The sequence below is a fragment of the Cynocephalus volans genome, chromosome 4, assembly GCF_027409185.1.
Source record: "Cynocephalus volans isolate mCynVol1 chromosome 4, mCynVol1.pri, whole genome shotgun sequence".
NCBI lineage: Eukaryota > Metazoa > Chordata > Mammalia > Dermoptera > Cynocephalidae > Cynocephalus > Cynocephalus volans.
In genome coordinates this window covers 116,211,484-116,225,994 of record NC_084463.1, presented here as the reverse complement: position 1 = coordinate 116,225,994, position 14,511 = coordinate 116,211,484, and the positions used below count along the sequence as shown (strand labels likewise).

General features: G+C 35.0%; 1 protein-coding gene across 16 annotated transcripts in view; it reads left to right on the top strand.

Moving 5' to 3' along the window:
- The window catches only part of SOX6 (SRY-box transcription factor 6), a 638,471-nt gene that overhangs the window by 365,876 nt on the left and 258,084 nt on the right, over positions 1-14,511 (top strand). The gene's annotated exons all lie outside the window — the stretch shown is intronic.

Here is a 14,511-nt window from a genome sequence, read left to right as displayed (position 1 = left end):
AGGCAGAGACTCGACAGAAACCACACACCCTGTGGGGTCACCACTGCGCGATCCAACAGCCTGGGCCAGAGCACACGGAACAGGGAGAAGTCCTGCACAGGAAGTGAAAGCTCAACAGAGGTCACACACCCTGTGGTATGTGATCCACCAGCCCAGCAGAGTCCAAGCTGACCAGAAAGGTGGCTCCCTGGAGAAGCCCAAGACCCGAGGCAACCACACACACAAGGCACTAGAGGCCAACTGAGCAGTCACGGAGGGAGCCATACGAAATTGGCAACCACAGCAACATCCTAGTTAGTCATTAGTCTCAAACTGGTGGTCTGTGAAACCCCCTGCCACAATGAATAAACACCAAAAAAAAAAAAGATACCAGAAATACAAAAAATCAAGAAAGTACACCACCTAAAGTTAATAAATTTCAAACTCTAGATCCTATAGAACAAGAAGCCACTGAAATAACTGACAAGGAATTTCGAGTGATAATTCTAAGGAAACTGAATGAGATACAAGAAAACTCAGCTAGACATCATGATGAAACGAGGAAAAGTATACAGGATCTGAAAGAGGAAATGTACAAGGAAATCAATGTCCTGAAAAAAAATGTAGCAGAACTTGCTGAACTGAAGAAGTTATTCAGCGAAATAAAAAACAGAACGGAGAGTTTAACCAGCAGGCTTGTCGAAGTTGAAGAGAAAACCTCTGAACTTGAAGATGGGCTGTTTGAAATAACACAAGCAGACAAAAAGAAAGAAAAAAGAATCAAGGACATTGAAGAAAATCTGAGAGAGATATCAGACAACCTTAAGCGATCAAATATCCGAGTCATGGGTATTCCAGAAGGGGAGGAAAATGGAGATTCCATTGAAAACATATTCAACAAAATAGTGGCAGAAAACCTCCCAGGTACAGGAAAAATCACAGATCTTCAGATCCAGGAAGCTCAACGATCTCCAAACGTATTCAACCCAAAAAGGCCTTCTCCAAGACATGTCATAGACCAATTGGCAAAACTCAGAGACAAAGAGAGAATCTTAAAAGCTGCAAGAGATAAGCGTCAAATCACCTATAAGGGAGCCCCAATCAGGCTAACATCAGACTTCTCATCACAAACCCTAAAAGCTAGAAAGGAATGGGATGATATTTTCAAAATACTAAAAGACAAAGATTGCCAGCCAAGAATACTCTACCCGGCAAGGCTATCCTTCTGAAATGAAGGGCAAATAGTATATTTCTCAGACAAACAAAAACTGTGGGAGTTCACTACCACACGACCACCCTTACAAGAAATCCTCAAGGGAGTACACGGTTTGGTTCCTGAAAAATAACTACCACTGCCAGAAAAACCCAAGAAAAATCAATACCCACTAGTATAATAAAAATGGCATTCATGAAGAGAAAACAAGCAAACAAAAACACTATCTACAACCTAAGGAACCAACAAACACGGAAACCAAACAGTAAATCAGAAAGCAAGGAACAAAAGACACCTAAGACAACCAAACAACCAATAAAATGCTAGGAATAAATCAACACCTTTCAATAACAACTCTTAATGTAAAAGGCTTAAATTCCCCAATCAAAAGACACAGACTGGCTGACTGGATCAAAAAGGAGCACCCAACTATATGCTGCCTACAAGAGACCCACCTCACCCATAAAGATTCACACAGACTAAGAGTGGAAGGATGGAAAAACATTTACCATGCAAACAGAAAAGAAAAACGAGCTGGAGTAGCTATTCTGATATCTGACAAAATAGACTTTAAACTAAAAACCATAAAAAGAGACAATGAGGGACACTACTTAATGATAAAAGGACTGATCCATCAAGAAGACATAACAATCATAAATATGTACGCGCCCAATGTTGGAGCAGCTAGATTTATAAAACAAACTCTATTAGACCTAAAGAAGGAAATAGACACTAATACCATATTAGCAGGGGACCTGAACACCCCACTGTCAATATTAGACAGATCATCTAGGCAAAGAATCAGTAGAGAAACACAAGATCTAAACAATACTCTAGACCAATTGGAATTGGCAGATATCTACAGAACATTCCACCCAACAACGTCAGAATATTCATTCTTCTCAGCAGCACATGGATCATTCTCCAGGATAGATCACATATTAGGTCACAAATCAAGTCTCAATAAATTCAAAAATATTGGAATTATCCCATGTATCTTCTCAGACCACAATGGATTAAAACTAGAAATTAATAACAACCGAAACTCTGGAAAGTATACAAACACATGGAAATTAAACAGCATTCTACTTAATGACATATGGGTCCAAGAAGAAATCAAGCAGGAAATCAAAAAATTTATTGAAACTAATGAAAACAATGATACATCATACCAAAACCTGTGGGATACTGCAAAAGCAGTATTGAGGGGAAAATTTATCGCATTAAACGCTCACTTCAGAAGAATGGAAAGATGGCAAGTGAACAACCTAACACTTCACCTTAAAGAAATAGAAAAACAAGAACAATCCAAACCTAAAGTTAGCAGACGGAAAGAAATCATTAAGATCAGAGCAGAACTGAATGAAATTGAAAACCAAAAAACAATTCAAAAGATCAACGAATCAAAAAGTTGGTTTTTTGAAAAGATAAATAAAATTGACAAACCATTAGCATGGCTAACAAAAAGAAGAGAGTAGACTCAAATAACAAAAATTAGAAATGAAAAAGGCGATATTACAACTGATTCATCTGAAATACAAGGAATCATTCGAGACTACTATAAACAACTATATGCCAACAAATTTGAAAATCTGGAGGAAATGGATAAATTTCTGGACACACACAAGCTCCCAAAACTGAACCATGAAGACGTAGAAAATTTGAGCAGACCAATAACAATAAAGGAGATTGAAGCTGTTATCAGAAGGCTCCCAACAAAGAAAAGCCCAGGACCAGATGGATTCACAGCAGAATTTTACCAAACATTCAAAGAGGAATTGACACCGATTCTTTACAAACTATTCCAAAAGATTGAAATGGACGCAAATCTCCCAAACTCACTCTATGAAGCAAACATCATCCTGATACCAAAACCAGGTAAAGATATAACCAAAAAAGAAAACTACAGGCCGATATCCTTGATGAATATAGATGCAAAAATCCTCACTAAAATACTAGCAAACAGAATACAGCAACACATACGAAAAATTATTCATCACGATCAAGTGGGATTCATCCCAGGGATGCAAGGTTGGTTCAACATACGCAAATCAATAAATGTGATACACCATATTAATAAACTCAAACACAAGGACCATATGATCATCTCTATAGATGCTGAAAAAGCATTTGACAAAGTTCAGCACTCATTCATGACAAAGACCCTCTATAAGTTAGGTATAGAGGGAAAATATCTCAACATAATTAAAGCCATATATGCCAAACCCACTGCCAATATCATCCTGAATGGGGAAAAGCTCAAAGCTTTTCCTTTAAGAACAGGCACTAGACAAGGATGCCCACTCTCACCACTCCTATTCAACATAGTGTTGGAAGTACTAGCCAGAGCAATCAGAGAAGAGAAGGAAATAAAGGGCATCCAGATTGGAAAAGATGAAGTCAAACTGTCCCTGTTTGCAGATGACATGATCCTATATATCAAACAGCCTAAAACCTCTACAAAAAAACTGCTGGAATTGATAAATGATTTCAGCACAGTAGCAGGTTACAAAATCAACACACAAAAATCAGTAGCATTTCTTTTATCCAATAGTGAACATGCAGAAGGAGAAATCAAGAAAGCCTGCCCATTTACAATAGCCATCAAAAAAATAAAATACTTAGGAATTGAGTTAACCAAGGAGGTGAAAAATCTCTATAATGAGAACTACAAACCACTGCTGAGAGAAATTAGAGAGGATACAAGAAGATGGAAAGATATCCCATGCTCTTGAATTGGAAGAATCAACATAGTGAAAATGTCCATACTACCCAAAGTGATATACAAATGCAATGCAATCCCCATCAATATTCCAAAGACATTTTTCTCAGAAATGGAAAAAACTATCCAGACATTTATATGGAACAATAAAAGACCACGCGTAGCCAAAGCAATGCTGAGCAAAAAAAAATAAAGCTGGAGGCATAACACTACCTGACTTTAAGCTATACTACAAAGCGATAATAACCAAAACAGTATGGTACTGGCATAAAAACAGACACACTGACCAATGGAATAGAATAGAGAATCCAGAAATCAACCCACACACTTACTGCCATCTGATCTTTGACAAAGGCACCAAGCCTATTCACTGGGGAAGGGACTGCCTCTTCAGCAAGTGGTGCTGGGATAACTGGATATCCATATGCAGGAGAATGAAACTAGATCCATACCTCTCACCGTATACTAAAATCAACTCAAAATGCATTAAGGATTTAAATATACACCCTGAAATAATAAAACTTCTTAAAGAAAACATAGGAGAAACACTTCAGGAAATAGGACTGGACACAGACTTCATGAACACGACCTCAAAAGCACGGGCAACCAAAGGAAAAATAAACAAATGGGATTATATCAAACTAAAAAGCTTCTGCACAGCAAAAGAAACAATTAAAAGAGTTAAAAGACAACCAACAGAGTGGGAGAAAATATTTGCAAAATATACATCTGACAAAGGATTAATATCCAGAATATACAAGGAACTCAAACAACTTTACAAGAAGAAAACAAGCAACCCAATTAAAAAATGGGCAAAAGAGCTAAGTAGGCATTTCTCTAAGGAAGATATCCAAATGGCCAACAGACATATGAAAAAATGCTCAACATCACTCAGCATCCGGGAAATGCAAATCAAAACCACATTGAGATACCCTCCAACCCCAGTTAGGATGGCTAAAATCCAAAAGACTCTGAACGATAAATGCTGGCGAGGTTGCGGAGAAAAAGGAACTCGCATCCATTGTTGGTGGGACTGCAAAATGGTGCAGCCTCTATGGAAAATGGTATGGAGGTTCCTCAAACAATTGCAGATAGATCTACCATATGACCCAGCTATCCCACTGCTGGGAATATACCCAGAGGAATGGAAATCATCAAGTCAAAGGTATATCTGTCCCCCAGTGTTCATCGCAGCACTCTTTACAATAACCAAGAGTTGGAACCAGCCCAAATGTCCATCATCAGATGAGTGGATATGGAAAATGTGGTACATCTACACAATGGAATACTACTCAGCTATAAAAACGAATGAAATACTGCTATTTGCAACATGGATGGACCTTGAGAGAATTATATTAAGTGAAACAAGTCAGGCACAGAAAGAGAAATACCACATGTTCTCACTTATTGGTGGGAGCTAAAAATTAATATATAAATTTACACACACACACACACACACACACACACACACACACACACACACACACACACACACACAGAAACCAGGGGAGGGGGAAGAAGATATAACAAGCACATCTTCTTGAAGTTGATACGACAAGCAAACAGAAAGGACATTGTTGGAGGGGAGGGGGGGAGGGAGAAGGGAGGGAGGTTTTGGTGATGGGGAGTAATAATCAGCCACAATGTATATCAACAAAATAAAACTTAAAAAAAAAAAAAAGAAAAGAAATAGAAAAAAAAATGATTAAAGAGTCAATTCATCAAGAAGTCATAAACATTTCTAAACGTGTATGCATCTAATAATAGAGGTTCAGCATCCATAAAGCAAAACGTTAGCAGTGCTAAGATGATAAAAGAGACACATCCACAATCTAATTATTGTTTGAGATTTCAATCCCCTTTTAGAATTTGGTAAAACAAATAGAGAGAGAATTCATAAGAATTTAGAAGAACTGGACAAAAGTATCAATCAATTTGATCTAACTGATGTTAATAGAGCACTACACTCGAAAACTTCTGAATAATTACTCTTTGCAAGTGAATATGGAACATCCCCAAGATAAAGCATATGCTGGGCCATAAAACAAGTCTCAATGAACACAAAAGGGATTGAAATTATAAAGGGAATATTTTTTGACCATATGGAAACATCAGAACAAATTACAAATCAATAACAAAAAACCCCACATACATCTAAATAAGCTATGTACCAAAGAAGAAAGAAAAAGAAAAATTATAAAATATTTTAAACTAAATGATAATGAAAATATAATCTAACAAAATGTGCAGGATATGTGGAATGCAGCTAAAACAGTACTTAAAGGAAAATTTGTAGCTTCAAATGCTTATATGAAACAATAATAAAGATTTAAAATTGACCTGTAAATACAAAGGGTGAATTTTATTATATGTAAGTTATACATCAGTATAGTTAATTAGAAAAAACAAACTAGTCCTGTTGCTGCTTGACACATGCAATAAAAGTGATCTTTTTTAATATATCAAGGAATTTGTTTTAGCACCTACTATGTGCAGAGCTTTGGATTCAACAATATGGAAGAACACAAAGTGGTGTCAGAAACATTCCATGGCCGTCAAGGAACTTAATATTTAGTTAAGGTATTGTGGTAGGACCTTGATCATATACTTAATCATGTGGTGGTGAAAACTGATACATAGTAGTAGTGGTAGATGTAGAAGGAGTTGTGAAATTGAGTTAAATGAATTGATAGATGAAAAGAATATAAAAAGTACAGTGCCTGAAAGATAGTATGTGTTCAGCAAGTGTTCATTTCCTTTTCAGAAGATGAGAATTTATATTGGAAGTGATGAATCAAGACATAATTGAGGACGTGGTATTTGATCTAGGCACTGTAGAGGAGGAGGGTTTTTATAACTGTTAAGAAGTGGGGAAATGTTCAGGTCAGGAGAATGTCGTGAGCATAGGGGTGGAAGTGAAAAAGCCCAAGATGCGTACAAGGGAGTGTGACATGTTTGCTGTACTCATTTGAACAGAATGAAGAGTTTCATGTAGGAGGAATAATAGTAGATGAATCATTAGAGCCAGATTGTGGGAGGTCCTTAATAATAACAACAACAACAACAGCAACAGAAAAACAACGAAAGAAATAAATCGAGGAGTGTGGCCTTCTTTTAAATTGATCTTTTATGGATTGCCAATACATAAATAAAACAGAAAAAAGGAATATTTTATCAGTAAAATCTTATTTTATAATTTCATTTTATAACATTAGATATAAAGTCAATTAACCAGAACATTAAAGCTATTTTGATGAACATAAAACTTTGAAATCAGGGACTGTTGATCTCAGATGGAAGTTTTTTCCTTTTAAATGAGTCTCAGCTTTTAGTTTATTTCTGCTGTATTTTCTTTTGGTTGCATCATGTTCAGAAAATTCTAATTCATACAGATAAGTAATTGTAAATAGCAATGCTATAATAGTTTACCTTAAAGTCTTTGCACATCTTTTAATAAAGCAAGAGATTTTATTTCAAGGTTTACATAAATGTTTTAATGTGGTAGTACAAGTTAATGCTTTGATGGTTTCCGGATGGTTAAAATTTGGAACATAACACATTTGTGTACACATGACACTTTTTATTATGGTTTTCATATTGATAGGTTTTTTAAAAGTTGCAACTTGCAGAAACCCAACTCAGACTAATAGGAATATATCGGCTTATCGTTACAAAAAGCTCAGGCTTTAGCTATTTTTAGATGTAAGTGTGTTAACATGATGTGAAGATTTTGTCTCTATCTTCTCTTATCTCTGCTCCTCTCTACTTCCTTTTTTTTTTTTTTTTTTTTTGCATTTTTGCCTTCATTTACTCTTATTGCAGACAGGCTCTATTTATGTGCCAGGGAGAGTGGCCATGACAATTCCAGGTTCACATACTTATTATAGCTTCCAACCTGAGCATGAGAGCCTTTCCAGATAGTTTCAGCAGAGAATTCTGACAGGGTCAAATTTCTCTTTGTGTGTCTGGGAAGAGCAGTAGAAAGCAGACAATAGATAATTGCAATTGACAACTCCATAGAGACAACAGTGGCATTCAGAAATATCTTCCTAAAGAAACAAAAAGAAATAATATAGGGCACACTGGACACACAAAAATTGTTTCTGCATTCCAATATAGTGATTATTATTATTTTTTAAAATTAAAACAATTTTTGCAGTTGTATCTTTTCTAATATAGTCTTTAAAAATTAGTTAAATATGTATTTTAAAAAGGAAAAATAAAATAAACAATTGTAGAACCCAAAGAGCAGGAGCAGAAAATAAGGTGTAGAGAAAATGTCATGACAAGTAATATTTTAGCAATATGGACAGCCATAGTTACTAATGGGACATTTTTATTTCTTTAAGATTGTGGCATATTTGGAGGCTTCACGGGCTATGAGCTACAGTTAAAAACCAAGGCTTCTGGCTGCACACGTACTTCCTGCACATGAAAATGAAACCTATGTTGAAAGGAATTACTTTCTGAGTTTAACAGTATTTTTAAGCAACATCTTACGTATGTCTTAGTGAATTGTATTCAGGAAAGGAAAGCTTATAATTCGAAAAAAATAAAGCATTATGGAAAAAACATATGGAGGAATAGGAAGACCAGCATAATTAGGTGTGCATAGGAGAATTATGTATTGAACACTATGGACTTTCATTGCAATACCTTGAATTTTTAGCACTCCTCTCCAAAGAGAGTGCTTCACTACATATCTGAAGCAATTAATAAGTTTAAAATTATTCATTTTCCACTATTGGATGGTACATTGTAGAGACTATAAAACTAATGTTCAAATAATGATTTCAGTAGTAATTTCAGTAAAACAAGCACTGAACTACAGTCAGAGCTCTGTCACCAAATTTTTGATCTTGGTAAGGCAGGTGATTTCGTCATCTTGACGTTGTTTTCTCATTTCTGAAATGAGGGTGTTGGTTTTAATGATCGTTGAAGACTCTTCCAGCTACAGCAGCAGGTTGTGAGCCTCTGAATCATCTGCTGTATGTTTCTCTCTTTCTGTATTGGCATTGGTAGCAGTTGTGTTTCGATGGATATGCAAAAGGAATTTGGTTTTGAATGATACCTCTGTTATTATTTTAGGTGCTAGGCAGCCTTGGAAAGCAGATGAAAGAGTTACCTCTTACCTGCACATATAGAACCATGTGACTTCCATGAATGTACGTTAAGTATCAGTTTTAAGGAATGCCTTCAAAAAATTATCAAGGTCTTTGCTAGATAAAAATAGTGCAGAGAGAATATTGCATCTAATGTGATGTCTGTATGTGTGTTTTTAGCAGGTTTCAACTGTGGTGCTTTTTCTTCTTTATGATCATGCCAAAATCTTGCATCTAGCAGTTCTAATGATATTTCTGATAGCTCCTATTGCCACACACACACACACACACAAACACACACACACACACACACACACACACACACACACACACACACACACACACACACACACACACTGTCTAGTAAAGTGGCTGTGGAATTAACATTTTTCCTGGAAGGAATATATCTGATTTAATGACCAAATCATTTTAAGGCAGTACAACAGAATTTTACAGGAACTAAATCTATTTTTTCACACCGATCATGCATGTTTTACTCGAGCAATGAGTCATTAGCATGTTTATAATAGTTCTAATTTAGCACAACATTTTCTGAATTTTATCCTTGAGTCATTTACAAATTGTTCATATTGAGTAAACAAAGGAAACAGATTGCATTTTATACTTAGTAATTTATCTGAAAGAAGAGGGGAGGGTTAATTGTTTTAAAGTTTTGGTCTGTTTGGGGAAGTGAGCCTGCTTTTTCATTGCTAGGCATAAATGCCATTTCTCATCTTTTTGGAGATGGGGTGGGGGGAATATGCGGGCGTAAAATGAAAAATTAGGACCAGGACAAGATTGGCCACTCCCAGAGGGGGAGTGTGGAGCAAAAGGGGAACTGGCACGAGATTATCCAAAACAGTTGGTGCATTCCTTAACGATCAAATGCTTGAGAAGTCCAGCTCTTCCTGGCAGAGCATCTGTGTTGATGTTTATATCATTGCCCTGCTGTATGGGAAAGGCATGCTTTCTCTTGCTGCTTGGCTAAAAATAGGATGGAATATGGCATTGTATGAGATATTTTAAGATAGCAAAAACATTTAAGAGGTTAAAGGTTTGGTTTTTGGATCAAAAAATATCAGTGATATAACTTGTGGTGTTCCTTGCAGACTGAATTTCATCTAGAGTTTGTTAGTGAGTTGGACTCTTGGTTAGGGAAGTTATTCTAGGTTTAATTGGTGCAGTCTGAAAAACCCACTCTGCTGGCTTTTCTGTCATCCTCCTAGCATGAAGAGCTGGCCTGAAAACAGCCTCTATTTATACCCCCTTGTTCTTATTTGGAAAATCAGTTGTTTCTGTGTGTGTGTGGGGAGAGAGAGAGAGAGAGAGAGAGCGAGCCCACGAGCAGTCGTCAGGGAGTGTGCTTTGTATGTTATAGTGACTTCAAAATAAAACTGGCACATTTTAGTGTCTAATTATTTTTAGTGAGCTTGGAGGGTTTTAATTAAAATTTAAGAGTGCTCTTCAAGCTCTCCAAGCTCCAATTTTAACTCACTGTATTGTGGAGCACTTGCCACTGTGGAAAAATGTACAGTAACTGACATACTGACATGTGCATCTCTGTTTCCTAATGAAAAATGTGGGATGGGTGATCAGTAGGAATATAAATATATATTGTTGGATTTAGCTGTAAACCAAGGTCATGGGTACTTTTGACAAGTTATCATTGTTCGTGGTTATATAAAAAGTTTATTGCATTTGTAATTTATAATTCCTATGATAAAAATAAAAGAAATTGCTTTACTATTTTCTTAAAAGAGTTAATTAAACAATAGAAAATTTGTCTACAATGGCAGCCGTAATCATTTTTCCTCACTAAAATGTTTTAACAGTATTTTCCATGTCATGTTTCTAATATTTTAGCATTTTTAAACTTTAAATATTACTTTAAGGTAAAAGGGATAATAAGTGTTCACTTACAGGTAAATTGTTTTAAAGTACAATAAAGATTTTGCCCATTATCCTTTCCTCTTCCCCATGCTTTAATTTTAATGATGATTTACTTACTCTCTTTGACCCATGTGAAATACTTTTATTTTGTGCAGAATAGGAGTTAATACTGCTCTAGCTTTGTTTAACTAGGAGTAACTTAAAATTGTTCCCTAAAAAATCATTTTACAGATTAGGAAAAAAATATCTCACATACTCACTTTGTATCTCTCTTGTTTCATGAAATTAATTATTAACAGGAAAAAACATTTACTAAGGCATGTTAAAGCATTCTTGACCTACCCAGCCCCAAACCTACTTAGGAAGCAGAAGCATTGCTTTGCAATTCGTTATGCAGAATATTTTTAAAAAATTAGTTCTGAGTTATATCTTCCCTTCTTTCCTTGGAAAAAATTTCTTGAAAGAGGAAAACATAAATTTGCAAAGGAAAAGAAAAAAAAAAAAGACTATGCAACTGAGTATGAATTTATAATATATATAACCTTCATATCTTTTCTTAAAATATAAAAGAGAACCAAAATCCAGCTCTTGACTTTTGATAGTCCTGTTTTAATTACCATCACTTACAAAAATTAGACAAGATGAATATGAAGTCCTGCATTTCAGTGAATAGGTATTGGTTAATGGAAACAAATTTTTTCAAAGAGGAGTTGATTTTGTCATTTTCCACTTTAATACTGAAGCATTATGACACATTCATTTTTAATACATATATATTATGGTGATTTTTTTATGCTATAACATTGTGATTTATTGCTATAACATTACATGCTATTTCCAAAAGGCATGTAATTCTTTTCCCGTTTTTCAGCTGAAGACAAACTTAGATAATAAAATTTACTATATATTGTTTCATGGTTTTGAAGACTGTGGCATTATATTACTTGTTTTCAAATTAATCATGTAAAACCTATTATGTGTGTAAAATAATCCAAGAGTATTTGGGAGATGTTCACTCCTTTTTTTTCTATTTGGAATTCTACATGACTACTGTTTAAAAGCCACTTTGCCTGATCTTACTCTTTCCATGTGCGTAATGCAAACTGGCTCTCTTTACTTATTTTTATCTTTTTGGCTTTTGCATTTGTGCCAGATTAAAATAGGGCAAAGTCTGATCTGATCAATTGCCTCTGTAAAACTAGTGTCTCATCAATGTAGCTGAAGGATGGGGTACAAGGGGGATGCATCCTTAATTTTAATTTGCACCCTTACCTGGATATTATTTTGAGCGGGAAATTTTAAAATATAAAATTTCATTTGTAACTTTGTATCAATTACACATTTTTCCATTTCAAATCAGAGACCTTTCAATGGTGGGAGTAGTGTCCTGTCTATACCGTACTTGGTAACAATCTGCTTCTTCTGACCTTTTCCCCCTCATCTTACTTGCTTTACATTATAGCATGGAGAGTTCTTAGCATCAATTGTGGTATGCCCTTAGACGTTTGGCAGTCAGATAATTAGGGGAGACAGCTGAGAGTTTTTCCAGAGATTTTCTTACAGTTTTGAGTCTTCCTGGAATCTCCTAGAATTAAGATTAAATGTTGATAAGGTCGTATTAGTGGCTTTTATTGCTCTGCAGGTAAAGGCAATCAGTGATTGTTATACATGGCTGTAAATGTAGACATGCAAAGGCTGCTTTATTTTTTTCCCTCAGTTTCTTCTACTGAAATGGAACTTATATAGCTGGATTAACTCGGCATTACATTAAGGATTAATTTTCTAATAGGAATGTGAAGTGCTTTGAAGTTATTAACCATTTTATTAATGAGTAGCTTTTATGTAAAGCTGTGTCCACATGGTTTGATTTATGTTTGAACTGTATGTTCCTGTTGTCCATATAGTTCCATTTTTTTTTTCCCATGAAGTTTCAGCATTCTTTTCTTGGAGCTCTGAAAGAGTTCAGATCTATTTATAGAAATGAGAGACATATTTTAGCCCGTTTTACATCTATTGTGCACCTAATCCTAGTATATGGACTTTCTCTGGATTTGTGATCATTACTAATAAATTGGTCTTTTGTTTTTGTTATTATACTACATACACTCAAATCAAATTTTAACCAAGTTATGCTTTTGTGTTTGTATCAGTAATTATCAATTTAGTACAATGATATGACATGTATGAAAGAGTAAAAAAAAAGTAAAGAAACTGTTTAGGATATGAACTCTTCATTGATTATTCTTATTCATAATCTAATGTTAATCAATCTCTCTCAGAAATTCAAACCTGATTTTGAGAAAAAGTAATCTCTGGCAGGCATGGCTTTGAAGATTTGCTCCTTAGCTCTTAAACTTAGTATTATCTTTTTATGACGGTAGCATAAAAAAAAAGGTATAGAACAAACTATATACATCATTTGAGTTTGAAATAAAATATATCAGGAGATAATTTAGGCAATTAAATACAACCTAAACATATGCATATGCATGTAGGCCCTATTGGAAGGTCACTCAGAATCCGATTTTGAAGCACAGTGGGAGATCACTTCTTGAAGCCTAAGAAAATAATAGGAAAGAATAAATGAAAGAAAGAAGCAAGGCAGGACGGAAAGAAGGAGAGAAGAAGTAAGGGAGGAAGCAGAAGCTTCACTTAATAGAATCAAGCTGACTTCTGTTTAGAAAGAATGTTAGCTTCTGTGATGGCCATTTGATATGGTTGTTCTTCATCTGCCATTTCATGACACTATGATCTGGATTCCATCCATTCATTGATTGATTGATCACGTCATGGACAAATGTTAATTGTTTTTCACCAATACTTTGTAACCATGCAGTGGTCTTCTCATCCTTTCACCAGGGCTCACTGTCTTTTTCTAAAGCTTATCTACCTTTTAAAACCCTTTAGATCCATCTTGACCTTACTGTCATTCTGAAAAATTCAAGGAGGATTTAGAAACTGGAGGAAAAAAAAAAAAAAAAGAAAATGAAAGGGAAAATGCTGAAGAGATAGGTGCTGATATGGGGGAAAAAGGCATTTGGAATCAGAGTAACCATTTTAAATATAATTTTAAAAGGAAGTTATCAGAATTTTGACACCTGGAATGTTAAAGTTTAATGGGAGCATACTTTGCACTAAGGATTTAGTATTTAAATCTGCATTCCCTTTTGGAATCATGGGGTATTTGTTAAGATTTGAGGCTTAAAAGGTATGAGTAAAATAGTTGTAAGCAGTAGCCTCAGTTGCAAATCCTGAATAAAGAGAAAAAAAATAACATTGAGAAAAATTAGGACATCCTAAAGTTTGGAATTATTTAATTTTTATGAATCTTTATGAAACAAGTGTAATCATTCCCTATAATATAGTATGTAATTTGGAAATGTAGCAGAGCAAATACCGTTTAAACAGGTATTTTCTTTAATAAAAATATGCATTACTTTTTATATAAGAGAAAAGTTTTAGCAGTTTTCATTACTTGCGGACAGAAAACATCTTGACTTTATTTTCTTCTTGCTTTACTCTAAATGGGTATTTTACAAAAGTTGGATTTCTTTTTTAAGGGCTAAGTGGTTACATGTTGATTGGCCCCTTCTCCTTTCTGAAGA